The sequence below is a fragment of the Hippopotamus amphibius genome, chromosome 1 (genome assembly GCF_030028045.1).
Source record: "Hippopotamus amphibius kiboko isolate mHipAmp2 chromosome 1, mHipAmp2.hap2, whole genome shotgun sequence".
Taxonomy (NCBI): Eukaryota; Metazoa; Chordata; class Mammalia; order Artiodactyla; family Hippopotamidae; genus Hippopotamus; species Hippopotamus amphibius.
The window spans coordinates 22045459-22056007 of NC_080186.1; the positions used below are offsets into that span (position 1 = coordinate 22045459).

The 10549-nt window shown below is 38.2% G+C and overlaps 1 non-coding gene across 1 annotated transcript; it reads right to left on the minus strand.

Moving 5' to 3' along the window:
- Nucleotides 1-1319: 1319 nt before the first annotated feature.
- Nucleotides 1320-1446, minus strand: LOC130843432 (small nucleolar RNA SNORA40). The gene has a single exon (XR_009050941.1). It is a non-coding gene; the product is annotated as a small nucleolar RNA SNORA40 (small nucleolar RNA).
- Nucleotides 1447-10549: the final 9103 nt, after the last annotated feature.

The window sequence follows — 10549 nt, forward strand, 5'->3', positions numbered from 1 at the left end:
AATATGTTAAGTTATGTAAGTATGTTCAATGCACATAAGTGACGTGCTGTAAATGTTCCTTTTCTTGTTAAAATTATTATTGCTTTTGTAATATTCTCTTGTTGCTATATGTAAACCTAACTTACAACTTTGAACTTGCATATGCTTTCATATTAACAGTAGTGTTAGTACTTAAATGATGCTTAACTCTGTTTCAGATGCTTTAAATATTTTAACTCATATACTTCTCCCAACAATCCTATGAGGTAGATATTATTCCTCCCATTTTGTAGATGAGAATGAGGCACAGATTACTGAAATTTTTACTTCCATTGTAAGTGGCGGAGCCTGAATTTCAACTCCAGCAGTCTAACTCCAGAATCCAGGCACATAACCACTAGGCACCCACCATGTTTTACTCATTCACTCTTTTGATAGAAATCTAGATTGCCTTCAACTCTCTATTACTATTAAGAATGCAAAAATAAGCAAGTTTGTATATTGACTTGAATATTCCTCTGAACTATATAATTGGGCATGCTCAATTTTGCCAAAAATTGCCAGGTTACTTTTCAGAACAGCTGTGCTATTTACCTTCCTATCACCAGTACACAAGAACTCTTATAACCACATCCTCACCAATCTTCGGTGTTATCATCTTTCTAATTTTTGCCAGCTTTTTTTTTTTAAGTGTAAAGGTTTTTTTTTAAACTAGGTGTAACAGGCAAAATTATTTGTCAATAAATTTTTAGGGAATTTTACATGTTCTGATTCCAACCACTGCCAATCACCTTAGTTCCTCCAACGTTTAAGTCATACTCTTCAAGACAGCCCTTTCAAAAAGAATTTTTGCGCAGTCCACAGTTACCATGTCAATCAGTCCACAATTCTTTTAGTTGGGCTTCTTTGCTCTCCAATGGAATATGGACACACTTCAAAATTCCCCACCTGTGATCTTTGGGATCCAATGTCCACAAGCATTTTACTTTTGGACCATGTTTAGGGTCAGAGGAGATGGATCTGCCTGGTTCTGAATTTCAGACACCCTCTAAGCATGCACTGGGTTCAAATCATATTCACTCCTAAGCTATTACACCTTAGAATCGTACAGATTATTGGGATATGCCAATACCTTTTTAAAGTCCAAACACTGTTCTCAAGATAAAAGCATGAAAAAGGAAGCCATCTTTGTTTCGTGTCAATATTAAAATTAGAGTACTAAATCAATGTAACTGATAATTTCCCTCATATCTTAAGCTTTTAAATGATCAGTTCTATAGTCCTAGAAGCGACCTTTGCGTTTATTCAAGACCCCCGCCACTTGAATCTGTTTCAGGTATCATGTTCCTTCTTATCTGTATCAAAACGCATACTGAACAATGAGTTCTGGGTTGCAAAAGGGGATTTATTTTCATACCTGTCTATAAGTCTTTGTCCACAAATTAAACAAAAACAAACACAAGTGCTATTTAAAACACACACACACACACAAAAATCCCCCACAAGTGCTATTAATTTTTGCCAGTTTGGTGGAGGTAAAGTGGTAGCTCTTGGCTGTTTTGATTTGCATTTCTCTGATTAAAATTAAATTTGAGCCTTTTTTTCCATTTTTTTGTATGCTAAACTAAGGTATTTTGTATGTGAAACTAAGATATTTATTTATTATATTCTTTACTTATTTTTCTATTTGACTTCCTGTCTTGTTGATTTGTAGGAATTCTTTGCATATTCCAGACATTAATCTTTTTTTTTTTTTTTTTTGGCTGCGTTGGGTCTTCATTGCTGCTGTGCAAGCAGGGGCTAATCTTCATTGTGATACTTGGGCTTCTTACTGCAGTGGCTTCTCTTTTTGCAAAGCACAGACTCTAGGCGTGTGGGCTTCAGAAGTTGCAGCATGCAGGCTCAGTAGTTGTGGCACTTGGGCTTAGTTGCTCCACAGCATGTGGGATCTTCCCGGACCAGGGATCAAACCTGTGTCCTCTGCATTGGCAGGTGGATTCTTAACCACTGCGCTACCAGGGAAGTCCCAACATTAATCTTTTATTTGCTTTAAACACTGCAAATATCAATACTTTCTTCCAGTGCCTATTTATATCCTTTGCCTACTTTTTTTCTATTTGATTTCCTGTCTTCTTAGTTTGTAGGAATTGTGTGTATATTCTAGACATTATTCCTTATTTGTTTTAAACATTGCAAATAACTTCTCCCAGTCTGCAACCTTTATGGTAATTCTGTGATGTCATTAATTAAGCAGATGTCCTAAATTTTGACCTTAGAACTTAGAGTCTTGTTCAGGAAGCCTTTATTTACACCTGGGTAACAGAGATTTTCCTGTATTTTCTAATATTATCTTTGTAGTTTTAACTTTCACATTTAGGTCTTTAACCCATCTGGAGTCCACTTTTAACACAGTTTTAAGTAAAAATTTAGCTTTTTTTCTCCATATGGTGAATTTGTTTTTCTATTATCATCGGAAAAACATTTTTTCCAGTGTTTTGTGATGCCACCTTTATCACATATTAAGTTCCCATGTATATACTTTTTATTTCTAAGCTCTCCATTCTATTCCACGGATCCTTTTCTTTGTTTCAGTATCAGCAACACAATATTTTTATTGCTGTGGCTTCGTAGTAGAGCCAGTTCTACCAGTAGGGCAAGTCTCCCTACTTTTATTTCCCTCTGAAAATAGACTTAGTTTTTATAGACCTTTTTTTTTTTCTTTTATATTCCTTTTTAGGGTGGGTTCTAGTTTCTCAACTTTACAACTGGAATTTTTTTTTGGAATTTCATTGAATACTCATAGATTAATTTGAGGAAGAACTGACATATTTGCATGGGATATTCCCTCGCCAGTATTCCGTGGGGCAGGCTTCCTTCACCTCTTTCAGGTCTCTGCTAAAATGTCAGATAAGCCTCCCCTGACCATCCTAAATTAAGTAGCGCACTCACTCCCCATCAGTCTTTCTTTCCCTTATTCAATCTTTTTCATAGCATTTATTACTATCCAACTTTATTTAATCACTGCTTCTCTACTACAAATGTGAGATTCATGAGGATAGGTGCTCTGTTTTGTTCTCTGCTGTACCCCTAGTACGCAGAACAATGCCTGGCCTGTGGTAGGCACTCTGAATATTTGTTAAACAAATGAATAAAATCTTGACACTCCTGAGGTTATCTGAATTATGGCATTTATTCAGGTCTTCTTATGTCCCTGAATATAGTTTAGTTTTTCCCTTGATAAACTTCTTAGGCATTGCTCCGTGGTAAGGGAAGCTTGCCTGCCATTCCAGTAAGCAGTACATGTTGCCTGCTACCAAGCCATCAGCCACTACAGCCACCTCCCCACCCCATCCGCCCCCGACTCCTGCCCCAACAGTGCACCCTAAGGAGAATTCAGGATGGAGAAAAACAGGAAACATTCTACGCTCTGGATACTGGCCCTAGATAGTTAAGATGCATATCTAAGGTAATTCCATGCATCTTCCCATATGTAGAAAAGCACTAAAATCACTGACTTGAGATGTCTGGTTTTTCTGATTAGGAGTAATCTTTTTTTTTTTTTTTGCAGGATCTTAATTCCCTGACCAGGGATTGAACCCGGGCCCGTGGCAGTGAAAGCACCGAGTCCTAACCACTGGAATTCCAGGGAATTCCCAGGAGTAATCTTTTGATGTTCATTTACATGTTTGTTTGTTTGTTTGTTTTTGTTTTCAGCAAAAACTCTCCTATATATCCTGGCTCCTCCCTTACCTCTTCAGAGTAATTCCTCAGAGCTATCTGAGAGGCCATCTCCCAGGCTATAGTCCTCAGTAAGATCCTTTAACTTGCAAATTTTAGGTTGTGTGTTTTTCTTCAATCCACAGCTCTTAGGCCAGTTATTATGGACCAGGAGTCAGCAAACTACACCTGTGCATGTCAGCCTGTTGTCTGCTTTTGTAAATAAAGTTTTATTGGAACATCGACATTCATTCATTTAAATATTGTCTCTGGCTGCTTTTGTTCTACAGTGACAGAGTTGAATGGCTGCAACAGAGTCCACATGGCCTGCCAAACAGAAACTATTTATTGTTTGCTCTTTACAGAAAGAGTTTGCAGATCTTTGCTACAGACTTTAGCTGCTACTGTAGATTGTGTCATATTTTTTTATTACATTTTTAAGGTGGGTTATTCCTGGTAGAGAAGAACATTATTGAATTTTATAAAATGACTTCTATTCTTGCAAACTTGATTAGTAACTCTTTTATCGTTCTGATAGTTTGCCTGTTGATTATCTTGTGTTTTCCATATAGACTATCATATCATTGGCACGAGTGGCAAGCAAAAGAGCACATATGTCTTTCACCTTTTTCTCATCTAAAAAAATTGTCCAGACTCTCCAAGACTCTAGATAACACTAACACTGAGCATCCACAGCTTAGTCCTGACCTTAATGCTATAGCATCAAATTTCTCTGTTAAGTATGAAAAAAGATCATAATTTTTACCCTTTGGTCCATTAATGTGGTGAGTGATATTGATAGATTTTCTGCTGTTGGTCCATTCTAGTCCTCCTGGGATAACGCCTATGCATCATGACTTTATCTTTTAAATACCCTGTCGGATCTGAGTACCTACTGTTTTGTTTAGGATATTTGCTCTGTGGACTACCTTAATTGCCACCCAGAGATCTATGCACTGTGACTACTCCCTATTTTTCCAGCCTCTCTTCTGGAACTACAAGCTCAGCACTGTGCTAGACACTGGGTCTAAGCAGTGGCTAATATACAGTCCCTGCCTTTAATCACTCCCATTATAGTGGCAGGAAGAGACGTTTATACAGTTTGTATAGTCATCAAAGGTATGCAGACAAAGGGCTCCTTCCCAAAAAGGAATCGTTAGCACTGACCAAGCAGGTCTGCTTCCTTTCCCTTGGATGTACCTCAATATTCTTGCTTACGTATTGTCTTCCTTAATACCCTTTCAACCTTTGCCTTTTCCACTCGTCTCTGGCTATATGACTCCTACACAACCAAAAAGCAAGATCAAATAGTGGAAAGCACGTAACACAATGGTTAAGGGCTCAGGCCTGAGAGACAAACAGGGTCCAGTTCTCGCCATGCCATTTGCTAGCTATGTGACCTTGGACATATTGCAACACCTCCCAGAGAATCCATTTCCTCATCTGTCAGATTGAGGAAATTTCACGTCTTCATCACACGGAGGATGTAATGAACTAACCTGTGTGAAGGCTTTCAGCACAGGACCTGACAAGCTGCCAGGATTTTCCCTTTCTGTCTTTCTGTGATCATTCCTGGACTACAAGAAGGTCCCGAAGTTTCTTTCCTGTGACTTCTGACATTTGATGGCAGCTAAGAAGCATCGCTTGTTTTACATTTCAGCATGTTCCCTGCATAGTAATTCTTTGTGTATCTTGGCTTCTAGTGCTACCAGTTAATAGCTATTTGTATCTCACGCAAGTTATTTAAACTTTCAGAATGTCTATTTTCTCATCTATAAAACAAGCATAATTGCAATAGTGTCTGCTTCGTAGAGTTGTCTTATGGATTAAATGAGCAGTATGCTTACAGGTATTAAAGGAGATAATACACTCATTTGGCATTTAGCACAATGCCTGGCATAAATACTGATTTCTTGAGCAATTACTGTGTGCCCGGTGATGTGCTAAATGTTTTATTTAGCATTGTTCTAAGTATTTTTTTCTGTGAACCCCATAACCCCTGCTTAGTACTACTCATATACTAACCTTTCAAATATTTCTTGAATGAATGAGTGAGTGAATTAGTGAATGCTGACTTGTAGACCACAAGAATCTTGTGTGCACAAGCTGGTTTGTCCCAGGTTAACACTCCTCATTCCTCTGTGATGAGTTAGTGTATAAGCCATGAAGTTCAACATCTGTAAAAAAGCAAGAGAGGGGCTTCCCTGATGGCACAGAGGTTAAGAATCCGCCTGCTAATTCAGGGGACATGGGTTCAATCCCTGGGCCAGGAAGATCCCACATGCCTCGGACCAACTAAGCCCATGCACTGCAACTACTGAACCTGTGCTCTAGAGCCCGCGAGCCACAACTACTGAAGCCCTCGAGCCTAGAGCCCCTACTCTGCAACAAGAGAAGCCACCACAATGAGAAGACTGCGCACCACAACAAAGAGCAGCCCCTGCTCGCCGCAACTAGAGAAAGCCCGCAAGCAGCAATGAAGACCCAACAAAGACAAAAAAAATTAATTAATTAAAAAAAAAAAAGCAAGAGAGCATGGAAAGGGGCAAGATTTTAGACCCTGGCTCTTTTACTTTAGAGAAACCACTCATCTTTCAGTGCTTGAATTTATTTCTCAGAACTGGTAAAATGAACTTTAAAATGTTGCTTTAGGCAAAAGTGGTAAAATTTATGACATTTAAGGTCACGGAGAATATAGAGAAAGGAACACCTCCTTGGAGGAAATAAAAATCAATGCAACTGCTCTTAAGGACATTTAGCCTAAGGAAATAATTAAGGATATGCCCAAAGGTGTAGTATAAAGCTGGTCATCTTAGTGATGTGTAGAATATCGAAAAATGGAAATAATCTAGATGTCTCATAAAAGGAAGTGGAATAAATAAACGATACTTCATCCACACGAGATACCATGCGGCCACTCAAAAACTGTGTGGAAATGAATTTAACAACGTAGAAAAATATTCTAGTTCATTAATTTATTAATTTTGTGACCTTAGGCAAATTACTTCTCTGTCTCAGTCTCCTTATCATGAAATGAGAATACTAATCTTGCCTTCCTTATAGAATTATCACGAGTACTAAATGAATTATTATGTGTAAAACTACTTGGAATTGTACCTGGCCCATAGTAAACATTATGTAGCTGTGAGCTATAATCATTATTATGTGACTAAAACCTTTAAAAACAATGTGTATGGTATGCTATTTTTTATAAAACATATACTATAGAGAAAATGGTATGAGGGTAAATACTTCAAAATGTTACTACTGGTTTTTGCTTGGTATTGGAAATGAGCTATACTTTTTATTGTTTTTGCCTGTCTTTTTTTAACAATGAATGTATATTTCTTATGTAGCTGAAAAGTAATAATTAAAACAGAAAAAAGATCTTTGCTTCAGTAAGGGAGTAATGGGTATCTGGAGTTACCCACCCTGTCTGTGCCCTGCTTTTTAGCTAGTGTGATTTGATAAGAGTGTGAAGGAGCACTCAGTCTTCTCCATTCACTTTAAAAAGTGATCTCCCCTCTTTTAAAGGAGAGAGGATCCCACCCCCAGGAAGCCCTTAGCAGCTGGGGCTCAACGATGTGGCACCAACACCGAACTCAAGGGAAACAGGATATGAGCCATCACACTGGCGTTTTGCCAAGATGTCTATAATTGTTTCTATGTTTTTCTTTGGAGGTGTGAATGTGAAGTGATGAGATTAATTAAAAAACAAAATACATCAGGAGACAAACATCTAAATAAGTGATTCTCTTCAAATTACTAATTCTTAGAAATTATACACTTATTTACAATTTTTTGGTAATTTTTTTCAAATAATGTTTTGATTTTGGAGGAGGGGGGAGGGAGAAGTCAAACCAATTGACTTTAAAATTGGTTCGCATGAAATATTTTTCTAGCTCCTAACTTATTAAAATTGTGATACCAAGTGCTTCTTTCAGATGCAGTGAAATGGGTATTCTAATGTTTCCAGTGGCATTATAAATTAGTGAAAACCTACTGGAAAATAATTTGGAAGTAAATATCAAGAACTATTAAATCAGGCCTTCCTAGGTGGCGCAGTGGTTAAGAATCTGCCTGCCAATGCAGGGGACACGAGTTCGATCCCTGCCCCAGGAAGATAACCACATGCCGCGGAGCAACGAAGCCCGTGCGCCACAACCATTGAGCCCATGTGCTGCAACTACTGAAGCCCACGTGCCTAGAGCCCATGCTCTGCAACAAGAGAGGCCACCGCAATGAGAAGCCCGCCCACCACAACAAAGAGTAGCCCCCACTCGCCGCAACTAGAGAAAGCCCGTGTGCAGCAACAAAGACCCAACACAGCCAATAAAATAAATAAATTTATTAAAAAAAAAAAAAGAACCATCAAATCTTCAGACCCTTGGATCCAACATTCCCACTGCCGGTAATCCAGGCTAAGGAAATAAGCAAAAATTTGGGAAAAAATTACATATATTTCATATTAATAAAACACTTGAAACAACCTAAATGTTCAGCAAAAGAGAAGTGGTTAAGTAAATTCTGCCATATCCATTTGATGAAATATTATGCAGCCATTAAAGATATTATTATGGGGACTTCCCTGGTGGTCCAGCAGTTAAGACTCCATGTTCCCAATGCAGGGGACCCGGGTTCAATCCCTGGTCAGGGAACTAGATCCCACATGCATGCCACAACTAAAGATCCCACACTCGGCAACAAAGATCCCACCAGCTGCAACTAAGACCCAGTGCAGCCAAATAAATAAATATTTTTAAAAAACTATTATGAGGATTCTACGGCAACATGAAAATATGTTTATGACATTATTTAAATTAGGTTACCATGTTACAAATTACATGTACACTATTAATTCTATTTTTTTTAATTTATTTATTTTTTGGCTGTGCTGGGTCTTCATCGCTGCACACGGGCTTTCTCTAGCTGCACGAGTTGGGGGCTACTCTCCATTGTGGTGCGTGGGCTCCTCATTGCGGTGGCTTCTCTTGTTGCAGAGCATGGGCTCTAGGTGTGTGAGCTTCAGTAGTTGAGGCTCACAGGCAGGCTCAATAGTTGTGGCACACGGGCTTAGTTGCTCCGCAGCGTGTGGTATCTTCCTGGGGCAAGGCTCGAACATGTGTCCCCTGCATTGGCAGGCAGATTCTTAACCACTATACCACCTAAGAAGTCCTTTAATCCTATTTTTAAAACTGTATATTAAGGAAAGATAAGAAAAACACACCAAATGACATCAGTTGTATTGTAAGCTATGGGTAATTTTCTTTTTAGTTTTAATCTGATTGGACTTTATTGCTTTTATCTTTTAAAAATTAGATAATTTTAAACAGATAAAATCCTTGGGAATTCCCTGATGATTCAGTGGTTAGGACTCTGCACTTTCACTGCTGAGGGCACAGGTTCAATCCCTGGTCAGGGAAATAAGATCCCACAACCATGTGGCCAAAAATAAGATAAAAGGATAAAATCCATATAAAAGCCATATAGGAAAATTAGTCTTACTTCATCTTCCCCTGTACCCTATTTATTCACCAACTTCTGATTTTTTAAAACACTGAATTTATCTTTATAGAAGATAAAGATTTGCTACTGATGAAGATATTCAAAAGAATGTGTCATAGATCCTGAAGACATTTCTGAATTGGGTACCCCCAAAATGTTTTGCGGAGTGAAAGCATCCCTGGAATAAGTTCACTGCCTCCAACGTGATGACAACTTGAAATAAACAACATTCATTCATATGTATAAGGTGTGTCCTGTTTTTAAAAGAATCAGGCACAATACTGTTGTGGGCCCTAGACTGACCTTAAATTGGGCCCACTCCTGAAATTCAGCCCTAATGTGATGTACCTGATAAGGTAGGCAGCCTACAGGTAATAATCAACGTTACCATTTATTAAGCACTTACTATGTTCTGGGCACTGCACTATAAAACCACAAAAACTGTCGCATCTTAGACTTTTTCAACAATCTTTTGAGACAGACATTATTAGCCTCATTTTACCGGTAAGGAAACTGAAGTTCATGGAGAAACATGGCCAAGGTCACAGCTGTGAGAGGTAGAACTGGATTTTAACCTACACTGTCTGACTTCAGACATATCCTCTCAAGGCTCACTTGTTGTGCAGTACTACTCTTACTATTCGCATAAGTTTATTGGGGGTGTGGTTAGGGGACTACAGTGATGAGGAATAAGAGAAAAGCTTACATGGGGAAGACAGCCTGATGTCTGTGTATGATTAGTCCCACGGCAAGCCTTGAGGACCTGTCTGTATCAGATTCCTATAGAGAAAGGGGCTGTAGATTAAAACTTTTTCCTGTTCATTCCAAGCCTCATGCAGAGCTAATCTGGGGCCCAGAAGACAAATGTGACAAGGTAGAGAAGGGTCTCTTCTATACTTTAAAAAAAATTTTTTTAAGTATAGTTGATTTACAATATTGTGTTAGTTTCTGGTGTATAACAAAGTGACTCAGTCATATATATATTCTTTTTCAGATTCTTTTCCCTTATAGGTTATTACAAATATTGAGTATAGTTCTCGTGCTATACAGTGAGTCCTTATTGGTTATCTATTCTATATATAGTAGTGTGTATATATTAATCCCAGTCTCCTAATTTATTACTCTACCTTCCCCTTTGGTAACTATACATTTGTTTTCTATGTCTGTGGATCTATTTCTGTTTTGTATATAAACTCATTTGTATCGTTTTTGTTGTTGTTAGATTCCACATATAAGCAATATCATATGATGTTTGTCTTTCTCCGTTTGGCTTACTTCACTTAATATGATCATCTCTAGGTCCATCCATGTTGCTGCAAATGGCATTATTTCATTCTTTTTCATGGTT